General features: G+C 48.6%; 1 non-coding gene across 1 annotated transcript; it reads right to left on the bottom strand.

Annotated features, from left to right (window-relative positions):
* Window positions 1-3,873: 3,873 nt before the first annotated feature.
* Window positions 3,874-3,945, bottom strand: TRNAN-AUU (transfer RNA asparagine (anticodon AUU)). Its single transcript has one exon. It is a non-coding gene; the product is annotated as a tRNA-Asn (tRNA).
* Between the last annotated feature and the right edge of the window lie 17,849 nt (window positions 3,946-21,794).

The following is a 21,794-nucleotide window of genomic DNA, read 5'->3' as shown; positions in this document are numbered from 1 at the left end:
GATTGGGCAGAGTATTAGTTTGTAGTCGCCTGATTATGTGCTCTTCATATCTACTTAGGGTTTTGTGAGGAAGAGGATATTCCCTTCTTGTGATCTTATAGTACTCCGTAATTTCTGCGTAGCTTAGTAAGGGTGAGGGGTTGTCAACTATGTCAGAGAGAGGCTGCGTGCCAGATGCTCGGAGGAGGAGAGCTCGAGCAGCTGTGTTGGCCGCCTCATTGCCCGTCGTTGAGAGGTGCTTGAAGGGAACTTCGAACAGGCGAAGGTGAAAGTGCGTCCAGAATGCCAGTACATGATGCCCGCTTAGGTCACTTTGCTGGCGTTTTTGGTTGCAGAACTGCGCACAGGCAGTCATAAGCCTTGCCGTAAAGGGTCTTTGACCCTATCTTGAGTAGAACAAAAAAATTGTGGCTCCAATCCACGCTGTGAAGGTGGTTGGAAAGCGAAGCTGTAAAACGACACCTAATTACCCACTGCGCATGTCACTTGAACATTCACACAAGTGGCTCTAAAAAAGAGTTAAACCAGAGAGAAGCTAAATGTACTTATATTACCCTTTATTGCATCACCAACGACTTTCACGACGTCTTTATGACCAGTAAGTGATACAGCGAGATTTTCAGTTCTAAATTTAGAGATATTCTTTGGTAAGGCGAAATCAGTGCATGAACTATGAACGGTGGCTGGCTGAGTTGCCTTTGCGAAACGGTGTTCCCTTTGTCCACGCGCGCCCTATCATCGCTGTGAAGGTGGTCGGACAGCGAAGCTGTAAAACGACGACCCATTACCCACTGTGACGTGAATTCAAAATTCACACACGAGGCACTACAAAGAATAACAAAGAGATTGAATAAGCAAAGACATGTTTCTCTATGAAGTAAACTTTTCTGTTGCTTTTTTGATATCATTTTCTGTGCACGCTTCATTCCTTATTGATTTTTTCTAATGCTGCGCCAACCGTTGTTTCCATCCATTGTTTGTATTTTCGCCCGCTTCTTGCGTATGTAATTTGCATGTTGTCTGCCGCCCTGCAATGTAGGGGCTGAGGGGCATGTCTAGCCACAATTTCTGGCTGCTTTTCTAGGCACTCAGCGTGTGTAGATGGGAAAATAAATTGAATTGAAGAAGAATTTAATTGAAATCAGAGACAAAATAAATATACTTAATTACCCATTATTACTCCACAACGACATTCACGACTGTGTTATGATCGGTATGATATACACTGCTATGAACACTGAGCGGTGGTTGAGTTTCATTTGTAAAACGGTGTTCCCATTGTTCACACGCATCTTGTCATCCGTCATGTGGTCTTGATGCTTGTTTTGTATTTTTGCAGTGATAGCTACATTAAGGTAGCATTTCGAGCCTTCAGCTTCACGGCGCCGTGGCCATGGCGGCGCAGCCACGGCGTGGCGGCGCCGCCACCGCCACGTGGGGCGGAGCAGCTGCCACCGGCGCGGTGCCGTGGTGGTCACGTGGTTCGTCACGTGGTTGGTCACATGGTGTGGAGCAGGTGCTCCTTTTGGCGAAGCGGCGCGCCGGCGAAACCAAGCTGCAACAGCTGTGCGCATGCGCCGTGTCAACTGGGACGAAGATGAAGAAGGAACGCCCAGAGAATCATAGCGGCGAAAGACTGAATTTGCAATTAAACTGAGCAAACTCCACTCGGCCAGCTGTAGCTATCGCGTCACTCCAGGTTTAACCAGAGCTAAACCAACCCCAATTTTTTTCTGAATGTACACAAGTACTGGGTTGTATGCAGTATGCCTGTTTTGAAAGGTTTACCATTTTTATATATCTGTTTATGTTTTTGTTTTTTTTTTCAATTTAAAAAAAATTCTCTCTCATTGTATATATGTATATAAATTTATATATTTTACCTTTTTATTTACAATGTTTTTCTATTTCAGTCTTCACTGTTGGGTAATTTTCCACTCAGAGTAACATTCAATTTTTAGCATGGCGTATATTGCTGACGATGCCAACGGCCCGAAAATGTCCTTGGACGATACAGGTATACAGCTTAGATGTAAATATACCTTGTGCCATGGCGCTCTTTGGCGCAGAATACGTTGCGCCATAGAAATTTATTCTCATCAGGAGTTGCACCGAGACACTGGTGTTCCGCCGCTGCGCCGCACCTCGCCTTTCCTCAAAACCCGCCGCGGTGGCTCAGTGGTTAGAACGCTCGGCTACTGCTCCGGAGCTTCCGGGTTCGAACCCCACCGCGGTGGCTGCGTTTTTATGCAGGCAAAACGCTAAAGCGCCCGTGTGCTGCGCGATGTCAGTGCACGTTAAAGATCCCCATGTGGTTGATATTATTCCGCAGCTCTCTACTACGCACCTCTTCTTTCCTATCTTCGTTCACTCCCTCCTTATCCCTTCCCCTACGGAGCGGTTCAAGTGTCCAATGATATATGGAACAGATACTGGCCCATTTACTTTCAATAAAAACAAATTATTGTTATTATTATTTCCTCAATAAAATAATAATAACTGGTTTTTTGGGGAAAGGAAATGGCGCTGTATCTGTCTCATATATCGACGGACACCTGAACCGTGCCGTAAGGGAAGGTAGAAGGAGGGAGTGAAAGAAGAAAGGAAGAAAGAGGTGCCGCAGTGGAGGGCTCCGGTATAATTTCGACCAGCTGGGGATCTTTAACGTGCAATTGCATAGCACAGCATACCGACGCTTTAGCGTTTTGCCTCGATAAAAACGTAGTTGCTGCGGTCGGGTTCGAATACGGGAACTCGGAATCAGAAGACACCCGCCGCAGCGGCTCAGTGGTTATGGCGCTCGACTGTGATCCGGAGATCCCGGGTTGGAACCCGACTGCGGCCGCTGCGTTTTTATGGAGGAAAAACGCTATGGCGCCCGTGCGCTGTGCGATATCAGTGCACGTTAAAAATCGCCACCTGGTCAAAGTTATACTGGAGCCCTCCACCACGGTACCTCTTTCTTCCATTCTTCTTTCACTCCCTCCTTTATCGCTTCCCTTACGGCACGGTTCAGGTGTCCAACTATATATGAGACAGATACTGCGCCATTTCTTTTCCCCAAAATCCAATTATTATTATCATTATCTCTAGGGGAACTCTGAAATCAACACAGACGCTGCTCCACGCTAGCACTCGTATATGGCTGCGGTCAAATCACACCTGTTCAGAAATGGACGACACTTGATCCCCTACCCCTATTTTTTCTTACTATCGCTCTGCCTCTCTCTCCCTCTCAATGTCCACTTATTGCGGCTAGTCACCACTCACGTGCTTCAGGATTTAATGGCAGATTCCGCGGCTGGCAACATCCTCCCTTCCATTGCCACTTTATTAAAGCTTCAGCTTTACTGGCCGCGAACTTGGGATTTTACCGTGGCGGTGCTCCGAGCAGGCACATGACGTCGCAACGCGCACCTCGCCGCAGATATTTCTCTCCCCTTTCCTCAAAATCCAGCTTTCAATTCTCTCTTTCTTCTTTCCCTCCCTCCTTTATCCCTTTCCCTACGGCTTGATTTGGGTGCCCACCGAAATATTGGAGACGGTTGCTGTGCCATTTAATTTCCTCAAAAACAAAACAAAACAAATGAGCTGAAGGCGTTCATAGAATTAATTGGCGTTGACAACTTTAATATAATAATAATTGTTTTTTTGGGGGGGAAAGAAAATGGCGCAGTATTTGTCTCATATATCGTTGGACACCTGAACCGTGCCGTAAGGAAAGGGTAAAGGAGGGAGTGAAAGAAGAAATGAAGAGAGAGGTGCCGTAGTGGAGGGCTCCGGAATAATTTCGACCACCTGGGGATCTTTAACGTGCACTGACATCGCACAGCACACGGGCGCCATAGCGTTTTTCCTCCATGAAAACGCAGCCGCCGCGGTCGGGTTCGAACTCGGGAACTCCGGATCAATAGTCCAGCGCCCTAACCACTGAGCCACCGCGGCGGGGCCGTTGACAACTTTGCAAAGGCCGTTTATTTTCACGAAACGAAAGCGCGCAACCAGCTCCCTGGGTCAGTGGTGGCCTCATTCTCGCTTTCATGTGCGTGGCGTTGCTGTCCAACTGCAAAAGTCTTCTTTGATTGCGCTCCGCACAATGGTTAGGCAGTGCGCCCACCCTGCAGCCATGAGGGGTGGTATGCAGTAATTGGTTGACCGCGAGAGATTGGTCACCAAATGAACGCTGCGACCTACCTATTGCTGCAGTTAGGCATGTCAGCCCCAACGCTGTCACGCTAATGCATTCAGGCCACACCTCTCTCTCACCACCGCCGCATGTATCAAAGCACGAATGAGGCGCCCTATTAAGCAGGGAGCCAGTTATGCGCCCTTCGTTTACTGAAAGCCATCGCAGTCTAGAACATTGTCAACGCCAACGCCAATGAACACAGTGAACTCCGTCTTTCGCTTTGTATATCCTGGATTAGCTGATCTAAACCACATTAATTTTCAATAAATATCCACTAACAAATACAACGCGGTAAGGTCGCCTACGCGCACGCCATCTGCCGTGCCAGCGCCATGCATGGCGAAGGGGGGGGGGGGGGGGGGGGGGGATTGTGGGTTCCACACGATGGCTATATGACTGCATGCCAAACACGGAGGAAATTTACTGGAAACACACGGTATTCGCTCAATTCCAACATCTCTAATTTGCATGCTCGTAATTATTCACGTACTGCAGTGCAGATCTCGAAGGTACGTTTCTAAGAAACCCGTGCATTCACTAGACGCGCCTTTATTCACGTTCAAACCTCGAGACGTCGTGGCGGAATGGAAGCATACCAGTAACGAACGCCAAAGGCCCTGGTTGGGAAAGTTTCAGGGAGGAACTTTATTGACCCAAAGTGAGGTGAGGCGAAAGCCTTTAGCGTGGTGCTGCTGCTTGTGTCGCTGATGTGTCGTGATGTTGATTAAATACTACAATTGGTCGCTTCACGACACTTTCGCTGGCGTTCATTAGTGCGCACACGGTTGTTTGCTGGAAACACAGGAGAGCGTTTAGGCGGCATCCTTGAAAATTTTTTTTGGGTAGGGGGAGGGGAGGGTGAAAGAAATGACACATTATCTGTTTCACCTATCGGCGGGCACCTTAACCGCGCCGTAAGAGAAGGGTCAAAATAGGTACTCGGAGAATAAAGGCAGAACGAAGCCGATTCGGAGTTCCCGGGTTCGAATCTGACCGCGGCGGCAGCGTTTTTATAGACGAAAAACGCTAAGGCGCCCGTGTGCTGTGCGATGTCAGTGCACGTTAAAGATCCCCAGGTGGTCGAAATTATTCCGGAGCCCTCCACTACGGCATGTCTTTCTTCCTTTCTTCTTTCATTGCCTCCTTTATCCCTTCCATTACGGTGCGCTTCAGGTGTCCAACGATATATGACACAGATACAAAGCCATTTCCTTTCCCCAAAAACCAGTTGTTGTTGTCGTTAGGCGTCCTCGAGCTTTTTTTTTGTCCACTGTGCATTTCCATAATTTTAAGATTTAATTTCTATATATTCTATCTTTTATACATCAACATTTTTTTCCTCATTTAACATCTTTGCGCAAAATACGCAATGCAACGTTTTGTTCCATCTCGGCACAAATTATTGCGAAACGAGTTGAATAGAAAGAGGCGACATTTTATTGAAGCTAGTCTACGATATGACGCCCTCTGTGGTCACTACAAACTTTTTAAATCTGAAGTAGCGGCTCCATTGGCAGTACAGTGGTTTCAGTGGTCATTTATTGAACAATAGAGAACAGGGCAAGGTTATGAACTTATCGACGAACAGTGATTAACTTCATTATTGGACCAAAAAAAAAGTTGCTTATTGTTCAGCTCCGGTTAAATCTAGTGTGTACGCGACAGCTTACCTGACGAAGACGCGGCTTGTCTTACGGATTGACAATGTCGTTTCGCGAGCCGTTCCTCTCTTCGTTCCGGCGTCTTGGCCGCGCGCTTGGCATTCCTCACTTTTGAGCTCGTTAAGTTGTTTTGAGATGTATGCTACAGGTGGAAGTAGCCTTGCTTAGTATGCCGGCTATTGCCTCAACGTAGCCTCACTTATAGACCTCCTGCATGTTTGTAAACAAACGAGGTGGCGCTGCAGTCGCTAGCGAGCTCGTGGTAGGCAAAAGGTCGGGGAGTGGCGTCGCGGATAGGTGTTGTGCGCAGGTTTTCAAGGCTTGTAGGCGCGTTTCCAGTTTCTGCGAATCATAGCAATGGTCGATGCTTCCAACTTAGTAATTTGTCGAAGTACACGAGCTCGCGTTGTCCACGTGCGGCCCATAAAGAGAAATAGTTTGCCACTGTGTATTGTATATATGGTTAGTAGTAAGCATGTAGAAAGCGTTCCTGCCGTTTATTTATGCGCTAGGCATTGAATAAAACAAGTTTTGACACTCTGCACTAGCCGGAATGATTTTACTTCGGGACAGTAGTGAGGGGAAGTGCTGGCGTTGTTTCGTCGGAGCAGACATGCGCTTATCGTCTGCTGACATACGTACGTGTCGCGCTGCGCGAAAAGTGGGGACAGCGTCGTGTCCCCGACCTCCTGTCTCGCTTAGCGCTGTTTTTAGCCGCATGACCACGCACCAGCCAGGCTGACTTGTCCTCTTGTTAAGCTGGTCGATTTGGTGAAAATTTTTGATTTCTAGAATTATTTTCTTTCCTAGCCCTGAAGTCTAGTTTCGTGACGAAAAATTATAGCAAAATATTGAGTACAAATTTATAAATTACGCTTTTTAGAAGTGTGGTCGTCAAAAATTGTGAGGTAATTTCTTTGATTTCAGTGCCGCATTTTGACCAAAGCGAAAGCGAAGATGCCATAAACGAGGGAATATACTTTAAGGTTCGTTTTCTTTTAACCTCCCTGCGTTTCCTTTTCATTCTCTCTCTCTCTTCTGACCTCTCACATTTTCTGCGACTGGATCACAGTGCACCTTCGTAATTCGCATGAAAATCAAATGATTCCATTTGTCGCAAACTATTCCTGAGACGTTGAGGAGCGTAATAAATCTCTCGATTTTTTTCCCTACACGTGCAGTATTGTGTTAGTTATTTTTTGTAAGAAACGTTTTCATGTAACTTTGCATGCATAAGTACTGATCATATAGAAAAAGAACTAATCGCGTCATCATACAGAACAGGGCTTTATGCACATGCTGGCATAAAAAAACTGCGCACTATCTACTCAATTATTTGAGACCTAGCTTGGGGGGACTTGACGACGGTGTTAATTATAATTACCCAGAACTGCACCAGGTATAGCTATAAATAAAAGGAATGACTGAAACTAGCGTAGGAATTTCATATTTGCACCAAGTTTAGTTACATATCGCATGCATGAATAACGAAAACACTTTTCATGCCGCGTCCCCTCTCAATCTCGCCACGTGTCTGTTAGTAGCACGCCTGCGGCTGCTTTTTTCCAAACAAGCTTCTGATCATGTATTACCGCATGAAACATGACACATGCATGATGCAATGAAAAAGCATATGGCGTTTAGCACACTTAAGGTACGCTATTCTAAGCACACCAACGCGACCGCGCAAGATTGACACAACTTACCAGACTTCTTTCTACTCGAATGAAATAATTACGTCGTCATATCAAGAAACAGTTTCAAGTAACTATTAAATGTCACAAAACGCGCCATTTAACCATGGTGTGCTATTAACAAAAAAAAACGCATTCCTTGGGGGCGAGTGAACTGTCGGCGCCCCGTGCACTCCGGCTCAAGGTGATAAGTACGTGTGCAGCTACATATGTCTTTTTTTTCCTTGAGCAATTATCAGCCTACTATCCTGAAGTTCAGGTGAATGAACGCAGTAACTTGCATGCTATTAAGTGCATTGAGTGGCAGTGCCTATCGACTCCCAGACTTCGCGCTTTACTACCGTGGCCCAATGCCTGTTAGCCAGTTTCCGAATGCGACATTTATGCGCGAGAAACCTATCGAGGCTAATTTAATATTTTTTATGCTACTACGCGGATCCAGCAGTGACGCAGCTGGTCAATACATGCTGCTTCTGCAGTGCACAGGCTTGAAGCAGCCGCCGGTAGGTGCGGCAGCTGCGGTAGGCACGGGCAAGCGGAACCTGTTTTGCCTACCGTGCGAAAGTCGCTGCTAACATCAGCGCCACCGCATCTTCGTGACGTCGCGGGGTGAAGGAGGTCCATATGTTAATAACAACCTAAAACCTGTCGGATCTGCCCCGCTATGAGCACAGTCTCTTATAATAGTACAATTCCATTCTCGCAGTCAGCATCTGTGCACACATTAATACCCCTGTCACACTGGCAAATTTAATGTCATTCCAATCGAATGTCATTCGATGCCTCGAATGTCATTCGGTGTCTTTCGGTGCTACATGATAAAAAACAATGTCATTTGAAAATTATGGCAGTGACGATCAGTGAAAAAAAAAATAGTACAATTCGAACACATCAACGCGCATAAAATATGTTACAGATTGTTGTGTAGTGTTTTAAAAGCGGGTGAGAACAATTCTGTGCAATATTTTAGGCTTAAAATATTATTTGTGGCCATTCTGCTGCACTTCAGCCATCAAAAGCCAAGCCAAGTACAAAGTCAACCACAAATCCGAAAAATGTAAACAAACAAAATGGCTGACACGGTGGCGCGCGGCGATGCGTGGAGCGTGGAAATGACTTCCGAAAGGTGAAGTGCTCAGTGACATCTTTAAGTACTTCCGAGATAAACGAACGTGTAGCGCCAACCAGCAAGAAACACGCAACCCAAAATGATCGGCGGTCGCGGAAAAGGCCCTGCTTCACGGTCGGCTGCTGCCGTTGGGTGCTGCTGGGACCGAGAGTAATAGCTATCCACGACAGCTACAAATGTGGAGAAGTTCGCAACATAATTTACATTTTTTAGCAGAACTAAATAAATACAATTTCTAACTTTCACAGTAAGCACACTATATTTTCGCGTCGCTTGTTTCTGCTGCGCGTATGATGTCCAGAGTACACATTCGGTTCGACATTGAACGCGAAGGAGTTTCGCGAACTCATTCGATAGCGAATGTCATTCGAACCTAATGACATTAAATGTTCCCGCGTAGCAGCAGGTTAATCGAATTAGCTGCGAATGTCATTCGAAACGAATGATATTAATTTTGCTAGTGTGACAGGGGTATAACTCACTGCAGAACAAAGTCCACTCGAGAGGTCACCACCTACGCACATATTCAGTAGCAGTAGATCATAGTCCATTGCCGTGTCACCATCCAAGCACACATCCCCTCGCAGTATTACATGGTCCGCTCCAGAAGACACCACCTACGCACACATTCACCAGTAAACCATAGTAGACAATGGTCCGTTCCTGCTGTCACAATTTTGAGACGAGATCAATGTCCTCAAGAAATGTTAAACGAAGGCGTGCTTTTGTACTCGTTGTTTCGACGGACCAACTCTTCGTCGCCACCGAATTTTATTCGGAACGAAAAGATCGCGAGTGCTGGATCCCCTTGGTAACAACTTTCAGGCGGTAGGGCCATTTATCGGCTTTCTATTGGACTTGCAATTTTCAAAGGGTTCGCCAGGCCGCTATTCCAGACGGTGCGCCCAGCTCGATATCGGGAGAGCATGGGTTGCTAGGTCTATCGACGATGCCGACGCCTAGCATCGACGCCGCTTCGAAGACGGACCATACAACGGGGCCCAACCAAGCCAAGGATGCGTCGCTTCAACCACCAAACGTTCTACTTAAGGAATTTCAAGAGATGGATGACGGTGACTTAAGAGACGCTGACGAAGGAATCCCATCCGACTCCTCGTCGGAGCGAGCCGGGAACAACAATGATGCCAGCTGGGAGCTTGCACAATCCAAGCGCAGAGAAAACTTCAAACGCGAGGACAAAATGGCCTGGCTTAGCTTATGGTTACGCCTAGGATGCGAAGCATACGTCGCTTGGCAAGCCGTACTTCTCGTTCTTCTACCGTTTCCGTGGCTCTTTCTAACTTGCGCTTTGCGGTCTGGCGAGCCGCCCTCTCCCTGTCCGACATCTCGCTGCTCAACTGACTCAACGAGTGCGTCGCCTTTTATACAATTGCGTGACGTCAGTATCTCCTAGCAGTAGGAGCGGGAGTTAGGCCGCCGGCGGAGGCTGCGCGTCCGCAAGTGAGCGCACGAGTTGAGCCCCAGCTTTCACAGCTGTAGTGACGTCATATCACGTGGTGCGCCGATGTAGGTCAAGTGGTAGCTACGCGGCCGCGCGCGGCGTAGCAAGGAAGAGCTCAGTTGTGCGGCTAGTATGCATCGCATAATAGAAAGGCACGGGAACCGGCCCGGCCGCCCAACCTCACCATGGAAAATCACCATTCGATGCGACCGCCTGCAGCATAACTGGACCCAGGGAGCAGAGTAGGCCTAAGCGAAGAATGCCGCACTCCCCAGAGTCCACTTCAAAATCATTATTCGACCTGCGAAAGGACTCACGGTGAAATCACTCATCACTCACCAAGTAGCGCGCGCCATTGCCATAGCGTGCGACCAACAATCAAGGACGAGGACTTATTTGTACGGGTACGGCTTCGCACTGGACCCAACAATACTATCGTTAGCACACTGCACGAGCAAACGGGTCCGCTAGTGTGGCACATTAGCCACCTCAAATTCATCGGAAAGGCTTATGATGTAAACGATTACGTGGCAGCTCCGCAAACGTCTTCCACGGCGTAAACCACGGTGTAGACCCAGATACTTCTCCCGAAGAGATCAAAGCACACCTACGAGTCAGAACTCAACAAATGACCTTACTCCTGGCGAAGATGCCCGGGAAATTCAAGACGGGAGTGACCACGCCCGACTGCTCGATCTTGCTGAAATTCATCTACTACGCAGGTGAAGAATCGTGCTACGAGTACTGCCCCACGAGGCAAGTCTGCCACGTCTGCTTCCAGCAAGGACACCGCTCCGTAGTGTGCCCCGCGCAAATATTACTGTGTGCGGCCTGTGGGGAGTGCAAAACCCGTCCGGCGACCACGTGTGTGCGCCTAAGTGTGGAATATGCGGCGAGGCACATCGCATCGAATCAAAAGGCGTTGCGGGACAGACTGTAGAAAGTAAGGCAAAACATTTCGAGGAAGCTTAAGTTTCGCCTTTAAGAGCAGGACGCGACAGCATGTTGCAGCATTTCAAAGGAATCCACAGAACGCCATCGTCCTTCGGTGCGCCCCCTTACCCAGACAAATTAAGGAAAGGAAACACATCTTGGTGGCCACCCGAACCTCGCCTTAAGGAAAAGAAAATGAAAATAAATTTTTTAAAGAATGGAAAGGACGCCTGTCTCGCATATCTCGGTGGACACCCTAACCGGGCCGTAAGGGAAGGAAATTGAAGTGGAAATTGGTTTTAAGGAATGGAAATGACGCCTGTCTCACAGATCTCCACAGGATACCCTACCACGTTGTAAGAGAAGGAAAATCTCTTCCCTTACGCCGTGGTTCAAGTGTTTACCGGGATGCACCATTTTTCGCTCACGGCCAAAGCCGCCGACGACACATTATTTTCTGCGACACGAGCTCCTTAACGCTCTCGCGTTAAAACCCACCGGAGGAGGACGCAGCGGCCAACACGGGCGACCGCACAAGCGATGGCTTAGCTCAGAGGGCTGGACATCGAAGAGCTGATCGAGGTCTCCTGCCCGCCTCTGCCCCCAGCCGACCCACAGGGGGGGGAACAAACAAGAGCAGAAGAAAAATAATTCACCCTGGCCAATTCCCCCACGTGGGTATGTGTCATTTTTGTTGAGGTGAAGAAGAAGAAGAAAGTTGCAGCAAGCTAAGCTGGGCTTCTACCAGCGCTTCGCACTCGGTAGGAAAGGGTAGTAACACAAACCACACAAATACAAACACAGGTAATCGTGCCGCAGAAACGAAAGACGCGAATAGCGATGCGTTCAGACTCGAGAAAGAGCTCGCTTGAACTAAACAAAATGAGCTCGAACACAAAGTGAAGGAACTCACAAGAACACTAAAAGAACAGCGAGAACTCGACACAAGAGCCCTTCCAAAAAAAAGACAACAACGGGCATCTAACGAGGGAAGCCTTGAAACACAAATGCAACAGATGATGCAGCAAATGATGCAGGATATGATGCAGCAGATCCAATCGCAAATACGACAGATGGAAACACATTTCCCAGGGCAGATCTCAGATATCAAAAGCGCAGTCAGAAAGCAAAGACATCGAAGTCACTAGGGAAAGAGAATACAGCCGTCCAGCGCTAGCGGATTTCTCTAGTGAACAAGACAGCACCAGCAACACGTAAACATGACGACCACGCGTCAGCAAGAACAAGAATATTTAGGCATTTGGCAATGGAACTGCAGGGGCTACCGCACAAGCAGGGCCTCATAAAACAATATATGAACACACAACTCACCCCCCTCGCCTATGTAATCGCGCTCCAAGAAAATGGTGCGCGAAGCTAAAGCGGCCGGCCTTGTCACCAAAGCCATCGCCGACACCGATATAGAGCACGTGCTTGTAGAAATCATTCCGAAAAGCGACAGGGAGGGAGCATATTCGTTAAGAATGTACACGGACCGTCGAGATAAAGAAAATCCAAATTTGTCGAACTCTTTCTCTGAGTGCACAAGGTGGCCAAAATAATTACACTCATCTTCGCAGTAGATTTCAATGCCATGGGCAGGAGTTCGGGATACCAGAAACAAGACATCAAAGGAAGAACATTCGCGGAGGTAGCGGAATATTTTCGCCGCAGTCTAATCACAGATCCAGCGAACCCCACGGTAATCGGGAATAGTGTGATCATGGACACATGCCCGGACCTCACCTTCGTATAGAAGACCAGAGATTCGCATTGGGAGAACACGACGGAAAATATAGGCAGTGATAACCTTACCCTCCGGACGCGAATAGCATCGGACAAGATAAGACGCCAGACTCGACATGCAAAAATCACAGACGCGTTTCGCGGGGAGGGCAACTGATCTGAAGGCGATATCGAATCACTGGAGGAATGGAGCGGCATGCGTGAGAAGCACGGGAAAAGTACAAAAATATAACAATTACAACACAGCCTCATGTAAACGGGTACCTCTGCAGATCCTCATAATATGGAAAGCCAGATGCAGTCCCACCAAAAGAAGGCTGAAGCAAAGGCACGACAGGAAATCAAAACTAGAGACAGCAGAAATCTCGGCAAAAGCTAAAGAATACGCGACGCAACTGGCGAAGCAAAATTGAGAAAAACTTAGCGACTAGCCTAGGGAAACTCTAGGCACGGCCAGAACCTGGAAACTCCTAAGAGCACTAATCGATCCGACCAAACTCAAATCGGAAAACAAAAAAAGCTATCCAGAAGTTCATCCACTCCTTCGAGGGATTTTACACCGCCCTGCTAGAGAAGGAAGGAGCAAAACGTTTCGGCGATCACAACCTCCCCGTGAAAGCAAGGAACGTATCGGGGAGCAGAGAACCAGGGTCACGACAGCCTCTTAACTGTGGAAAAAGCTTATGCGGCCATAAGGAACCGGACCAGAAACACGGCAGCAGGAGCGGACACACTCTACAGCGCCCTCATCCGCAACCTGAGCGACGACATCACAGAAGAGCCCGTAAACTTTCTTAAACACTGGGAGGCGGAAACGCTTCCCGAAGATTAAAAACTCGTCGAATAATGATACCAAAACCTGGTAAAAAGTCCAAATTTAAACTCACAGGCCCATTCCGCTCACGTGGCGCCTTGGCAAGCTTTACGAGCGGGTGGGGACGCTGAGACTGCAAAAAAATTATGGAATAGAACAACCGTGTACCCCAACCATGTTCGGCTTCAGAGCAAAACATTCGACATAGGACGTGCTCCTCCAAATACAAGATCTACTCCGAAACGTACCTCGAGCTCTTTAAAATATCATAACACCCCTGGACATCAAGGGGGATTCGATAACGTTAGCCACGAAGCGTTCCTTACGGGCCTAGGTGATCTGTACTGTGGAGGTGGTTCCCACGGCAACGTCAGTCTTATTCTACGATAGAATTGCCACCATCGGCATGGGAGCCCTTCAATCGAACAAATTTCACAGGCCAAGCAAGAGAACACCCATAGGATCAGCCATCTCATCCATACTTTTCAACAAAGCCATGATGAGCCTAGCTCGAAGACTAGAGAAGATCGAAGGCATCAGGCACGCAGTATATGCCGACAACAGTAGAGTCTGGACAAACACCGGCTCTCTCGGGGAGAAGGAAGACAGGCTACAGGAAGCGGCCACCCATGTTGATATAACTCGGAGAAAGAGCACTCGCATGCTCGACAGAGAGGTCGGAACTGCTGCGAGTCTGGAGAGGCAAGCAAAACCGGACCATCCTTACCAGTGAGGACCTGAAACTCAATGTGTGCCATAAAGGACCGCCTATACTGGAAGAGACAATACGATTCTCGGCCATGTAGGTTAAATCCAACCAAGCAGTACTCACACTTTCACCTTACTCAAAGCACCAAGGCTAAAAGTCACACGCATGAACACCTGCATCACAAACAGGTGATATGGCATGCCCGAATAGGACACAATAAAACTAGTCAGACACGTGGAAGTTTGTCCAATCCCGTATAGCCTACCCTACCTGTGCTTCAACAAGAGATAAATAGAACAAGCGGAGGTCCTGCTATGCAAAGCGTATTACAGCGCTCCGACTTTCACGCAACGTGTCTAAAGAAAATACCAAGACCCTGGGATCGCAAAACAGCTTCGAAGAACTACGGGAGGCGCAGCTTGAGTCGAAAAAACTCGTACTGCTGCATACGACTGAAAGAGCGCTCTTACAGAGACCAGAATGCCACGAGCAGATACTATAAATGAAGACGGAAACCATCCCCGACGATCTTTGCAAATCCCTCAAGGTAGCAATGAACAATTAGACAATGGCAATGGGACATGGACCCCAACCTCCAGCAAAGGAGAAGAGAAGCGAAGGCAGAATTTATTCAGGAATTATACGCTCCTCACGACATGACCTTGTATGCAGACTGGTACTCGAGAGGAGGAGACACCAAAATTGCAGCGGCCACGGTAGTCGATTCATCTGCGTGAAATGACCAGCGCGTCTATGCGAGAGTGCACGGCAGCAGAGGCCAAGGAAGTAGCCGTTCCTCTAGCGGTGGCGGAGCGCTATAAAACCCGGCGGTTACTAATAGTACTCACGGACTCTCAAACAGCCTTCCGACATTACACAATGGCAGCGTAGGTCGTCACGCACTCCGTATACTCCTCGCAGCGAGGGACACAATAAGAAATCACGAAGAAGAAAAGGAATAGAGCAAACGCAAAATCGTGGTGTACCAGGACACATGGTGGTGGTAGGGAACCATGAGGCCCTCAGGATAGCTCGATGATACACTACTTTCCAAGCATCCGCTGAGACCGTGGAACTCTGCCAGCACCCAAGGAATACTGGGCCATAATCCAAAACTATAAAGGGAGAAGAATCCGATAACCCCCGCCGCACAAATCTCTCATCAGAGAGGAAGCTCTCGCCTGGAGACAATTATAGACAGTTTGTTACAAAAATCGACACATACTTAACAAAATGCCCCCTACGGTATAGCGAACAAATGTCTCTGGTGCGAGGAAAACCCCAATCTTTATGACATCACGTGGGCCTGTCAAAACTTAGACGTGGTCCAAAAAATACAAAATCAGCCGCCGCGGTGGCTGAGTGGTCATGAAGTTCGGCTGCTGGCCCCAGATACGCGGGCTCGATTCCGGCCGCGGTGGTGTTGGGATTCAGGCAGCGTGACTGGGTCGGAGAAGAGAGGAGGAAGATCGGAGGAAGAAAACGTGGAAAACTTTACACAAAGACTATTTACATAACATAAATGTAAGGGCAACTGAGAGTGCCTTTCAGTAAAGGGAGCCTCTTAGCGGTATGGAGTCTCTCCCAGCAAGGGCTATCTTTTAAGAAGGGTGCTTCCTTCTGGTACCAAACCAGCAGCTCGTTAAATACTCTTCGTATTCCCCAGATCCCTAGCTGGGGAATACAATTCGAAGAATGATGTTAAATCAAACGATGGCACTGATGGTACCACCCACGGCAGGGCGGTCCTTATGTTCACTCGCAGCTCGGTCGATGGAGTGGGAACGGGACCCGGTCACGTTGTCGTCCACGCGGCCTCCAGGTGGGCGCGCACGTGGGTCCGGACTGCGCCCAAGTGGACCCGGAAGGCGCCTGCGTGACACAGGAATGCGGGCTGTCTCCTAGCAGGGGTTGAAAGATCTTGTACTTTGTCGTCTGATGACCGGAACGTGGATCCTCTGTTGAAGGCACAGCTCTCGGGCAATTGTTCAACCCAAGCATGACTGAAGAGGGTAACACTCCGTTCGTCGACGCGATGGCATGTTCGAACAAGTGGGGACGCTATTATCGTCGCTGCTTCCGACATTCCCGCAGCCACGTTTCTTCCAGAGGGCTCATTAACCTTCGCGGTGGTTTTCAGGGAATCTTCCGCATGTCAAAATTCGCGGAACTCAACAGCAGGAAGGGAGCGCGAGCACAACAGCACCCCCGCCGCCAGATATTGCGCTCGGAAGAGGAACTACTCGCACGTAGCTCGGCTGACTGGGCGTGCGAGGAACCAGATGCTCACTGGGAGTCTTCGGGTGAGCTTCAGTGCCGACGCTCGGCATCGCTTCCCCTCGTCATATGGCCGTTTTGGGAAATTCTCTGCAATGCTAGCCAAAAGCGATCACAGACGCCAAACCACACTTGACCAAAGCAAGCGCCCTCAGAACCCACTCATCCCGCCAGACCAAAACTCGGGGCGAAAACTGCAATTAGCTAAAAAACTTCAACTAAAACTAGAAGAGATCAAATGTTTTGCCTGAATAAAGGCATGGTGTCTCCCGACGAAGAGTTTAGACATGGCACCTGTCCAAGGCGTGCGCTCCCGTTCGAAGTGCACTCTGAAGGAAAAAAAATTTGCTAAATGAAATCAGGTTGGTGCTTAGGGGGCACAAGGTACGGGAATAGGTGACTGGTTTTGGCCGACGTAGCGTTCAATTTTGCCCGCCCCAATTCCTCAAAGTAAAGGTACGTTACACCACTCGCTCTTACTTATCCTTGGCCGAAATAAGGAAAACCTACTCCTAGGTATGTTACCTGATTTTGAACATTACTGCAAATAAATTGGGAGATATACGCTGTTCATTAACAAGAGACTATGAAATAAATCTCCAAAACTAAAAATTTGGGGGACATCCCTTTTGGTAAAATCATTACCAGCTAAAAGGCTCGGCATAGCCAGTCGGCATTTGTGTGGAGCTTGCCTTTTCTGGTAGCGAACCTCGAAACTGTGGTGCTGGAGTGCCAGGCTCCACCTCAGTAGACGACGATTTTTGGGCGACATATTGTGCAGCCAAGTCAAAGGGCAATGGTCCGTTTCTACTGTGAAACGGGACCCGGAGACGTAGCATGCCAGTTTGTCAATAGCCCGAACGAGGCATGCGCATCTTTTTCAGACGTGCTATACGCCTCTTCCCGCATGCTGAGCTTGCGGCTCAAGTAAATAAAAGGCCGCGTGTGCCTGCCATTGCTTTCCTGGCAAAGAATACTGCCTAACCAGCGGTTGCTGCAGGGCATCACATTGTATAATAAAAGGTTTCGAGAACTTTGGCGCTGCCGGCATTGGGCGCTCGCTTAGGGCCGTTTTCAGACTCTTAAATGCCTTCTCTTTCTTTTGGTCCCAAGAAAGATTGGTAGGCTCACTTTTTCTCCGTGCGTCGGTCATGGGGCTGGCTAAATCAGAGTAGTACTTTACAAAATGTTGATAATAGCCTGCTAGGCCAAGAAAAGCCCCGAGTTTCGATTTTGTGGTTGGGCGGCGGTACTCAAACACGGCTGCCACTTTATGTTCTGCGGGTCTGCGTTGGCCTCGTCCAACCACGTGCTTAAGATAGTTCACTTCGGCGCACCCCAGGTGGCTTTTTCCCGCCCTTACTGTTAAACCAGCCTCAAGCAGTCGGCTCAACACAATACGCTAGTGTTCAATGTGCTCCTCCCAGTTTTGTGAGAAAACGGCCACGTCGTCAAGGTAGGGGAGAGCGAAATCTGTAAGTCCCCGCAGCACTTGGTCCATTAACTTTGAAAAACAGTGCGCAGCATTTTCAAGCCGGAGCTCAACATTAAAGGGCGAAACGTGCCCGCGGGGGACACGAATGCTTGTACCTTCTGGCGCGCTCAGTGCGTGGCACCTGCCAGTAACCACGAACTAAATCCAGTGTGGATATATATTCTGATTTAGCGACAGTTTCAACCCTCTCCTCGTTGTTCAAAATGGGGTTGGTCTGATCCACTGTGATTGAACTCAGTCTCCGGTTGTCCACGCAAGGTCTCGGATCCTTGCCTGGAACCTCTTCAATAATGATTGGTGACGTATAGTGACTTTCTCAGGGCACTATGACGCCAAGTTCGCACATACGGCGGATCTCCGTCTGAGTGATTTCTTTTTGACTTGGAGAGACACGGTACGGTTTGCTCCTGATCGGTTGTTCGCTGGACAGCTGAATGTCGTGTTCGATGAGGGTTGTTTTTTCTGGCTTGTTTGAAAACACCGCCTCCATGTCGCGGACGACGTTCTTCATGTCTCCTCGTTGACCTGACGTCAAACGTGGCTCTCTGTCGATTGAATTTAGCAACTCATTCGCTGCTTGCTCGTCTTCATGCGGGAAAGTTATGTCTGAGATATCTTCCTCTGGCATGTTCAGCGCCATGTTAACCATGGCCTGACGCTGTACATAAGGCTTCATCAAATTACTGCGGATTATCCGATTGTGATTGTCCTTAAATTTTACCTCATAGTTAGTGTCCGAAATCTTGGACGCCACCTTAGCTGGCCCTTCCCATTGCACCTCAAGCTTGTTCCTTTTTGATGGACGCAGCAACTTCGCCTGGTCGCCAGGTTGAAAGGTGCGCTTGCGTGCCGATTTGTCGTCGTACACTTTTGACAGTGACTGCGCTGCTCTGACATTTGCTTCCACGAAGTCTCTGGTTTTCGCAAGTCTTTACAGTAGTTTCAGGACGTATTCCACTACACAGGGATTATTTTAATTCCACACCGTTCGAAGAACGTTGTTGTCAAGCAGCTTGTGAACATGCTCCCGTTATCGCTTTGTATCTCTGCAGGGAACCCCAAGCGAGAAAAAATTGTCAAAAGGGCGTCTACAACTCATGCGGAACTTAGCTCCTTCAAGGGAACGGCCTCGGGAATTTTGGTTGCCACGCACAGTGAGGTCAGAATATAGCGACAACCAGAGTTGGACGCTGGCAGCGGGCCGACAGTATCTATTGCAAGACACTGAAAGGGCTGTTATGATGGGAACTAGTAATATGGGCGCTTTCAATTTATCCGTCGACTTGCCGACCCGCTGGCAAGTGTCGCAATATGTAACATGCTGTTCCACATACTTCAAGCAGCCAGGCCAGTAATATTCGAGGGATAATCTAGCTTTTGTTTTCTTTATGCCCAGGTGGCCCGCCCATGCATTTCCGTGTGCGAGCTCTAGAAGCTGCAGCGGGTACTTCTCAGGCGCCAGGAGTTGCTCATATGCGCGTCCCTTTGAGTCGCAGTATTTCCGGTACTGAAGGCCTGATTTTTCATGAAAGGTGATGTTCTTTCTGGCGACTCCCTCTCTCACAATATTGCTTACAGCTCTTAACGATGGGTCGCTTTTCTGCTTTGCAATGAGTGCTTTCTCATCAACCTTAGTCAACTCCTCCCAACAAGTCGAAGCAGGTGTTATTATTGAATCCTTCGCGTTGGTTCCTGTTGCCCCATTCTCTACGGAATCGGCAGTTCCTTGGATTTCATGAGCTACCGCTGGTTCGGGAACACCTTCATGGTCATGCTCATGCGGTTTACACGGATCAGTTTTCCTTCAAGAATCCCCGGCTGGTCGGGAGAATGGTTCGGTACCTACTCATTTATCGGAGCGCAGTCGAGTTTCTTTGTGAGCTCTCGCGCTCGAGAACGTGCTAGCGCCATGCAAGCCAAGCCTGAGATGAAAGAGAGACCTTTCTCTTTCAGCAGCTGCTCGGATTTGTTCGAAAACAGGTGGAGCAAGTGTGTCGGCAAGTTTGCGCTAACTGCCGCTTCTGTGTCTTGCCTGCCAAAAGTCCCTTCTAGAGTCACCTTTGCTATTTGCAAGCATGCACTCTGTTCTTTGGCGACCTGCTTAATCCATGCGCATTCGCCGCTGTTGTCCGTGGAGGAAACACAGGACGGATGAGCAACATCCATGGTAGCCGCTGAATCCCGCAGTGCTCTGAGTTTCTTGCCATTTATCACCACATTCCGCATGTATGGCTCCAGCATTTTAAGGTTTTCCTCCGACTCTCGCATACAACCGAACGCCATCTTTTCCTTTTTGCAGTTCAATGAGATGTGACCCTCTTTGTTGCCATTATAGCAATGTGATTTCCCACTTCAAACGCGCGAGCTGCTGGTACCTGCTGTTTCGGCGAATCGGTTGATTTGCGTGACTCAATCTTTTTCGCTACCTCCTCCTTTTCATCCCGCATCCTCTGTTCGGTTATCCCGGCGTGCTGGTGGAACCGTTCGGTCGGGGATTCTCTTTAAATAGGTTTCTCTCTTTCCTAACCTGTTATCGTACCCTGCCTTGCTTTGGAGGTTTCGGCGAACGTAATACTCGTCTGCGAGCTGTGCCGCATTGGCTAGGTCTATATCTGTCGGCCAGCCTTGCAGCCATATCCTCAGATCTTCTGGAATCGCGCTATAGTACTGCTCTAGTGCGATGCACTCCAGTACCTTGTCTTGACTTTCGTGCACCTCAGCGGTCTCAAGCCACATGTTTAAGTTGACTATAAGCCGGTACGCGAAGTCAGTATGCGACTCTCCGCCTTTCTTTGCTTGCTTGAATCGCTGCCTAAAGGCTTCAGCAGAAAGGCGGTACTTTCTAAGCAGTGCGCTCTTTACCTTCTCGTAGTCATCAAACTCTCCCGTGAGAGGCGAGCCACCACTTCGGCCGCCTCGCACGGGAGGATAGGAAGTAACTTCTCCAAGTATGCGCTCTTGTCGATGTGCACCTTCCCTCATGCACGTTCGAAATTTACCATAAAGAGTGCAATATCGCCTCCCACGCGGTATGGTGAGACGAGATCCTGCAATCTATGCCTCCCTTGCTCCTCTACCGAAGCTACAGGGTTAAGACGCGCCATATTCCCTCCGTTCGACGCGATTTCGAGCTCCTTCATTTTTCGAGCATGTTCTCTCGCTTTTTCCTCTGCCTCACGGACCTCCCGTCTCTTTTTAGCCAACCGAAGCTCTTCATTTTCTTTCTGCTTGAACGACACCCTCTTTCTTGAGCGAACCGAATATCTTTTTCTTTATGCTCGCACAACTTCTCTCTTTTTCTGCTCCTCTTTGTGTCGAACTATCGTTTCCCAAGCGTCGTCGACCTCCTCAACAGTCACCGCCTCTTGCCGCATAACCTCGAGAATTTCTTTTTTCTTTTCGCAGAAAGTAGCAAAATCCCCAGTTCCTGGCATATTTCGAGCAGCTCCTGCACTTTTAACTTCTCCATCATGAATTTCATTTTGCGTTAGCAAGTACACTGAAACAGAAGCCTTAGCTTGAAGTGAACAGAACAGTTTCCCTAAATCAATTTCCCAGACAACAGGAATCTGCACCTTGCATCTGCCTGTGCTAGTACGGTCTGGCGAAATGAACGGAAAACATTGGGCACTCACCCTGCCAAGGTATAGCTGACGCCCGTCAGTCCCGTCTCTGCCGAGGTCAG

Source organism: Amblyomma americanum, chromosome 5 (genome assembly GCF_052857255.1).
Source record: "Amblyomma americanum isolate KBUSLIRL-KWMA chromosome 5, ASM5285725v1, whole genome shotgun sequence".
NCBI lineage: Eukaryota > Metazoa > Arthropoda > Arachnida > Ixodida > Ixodidae > Amblyomma > Amblyomma americanum.
This window is presented reverse-complemented; position numbering and strand designations above follow the sequence as displayed.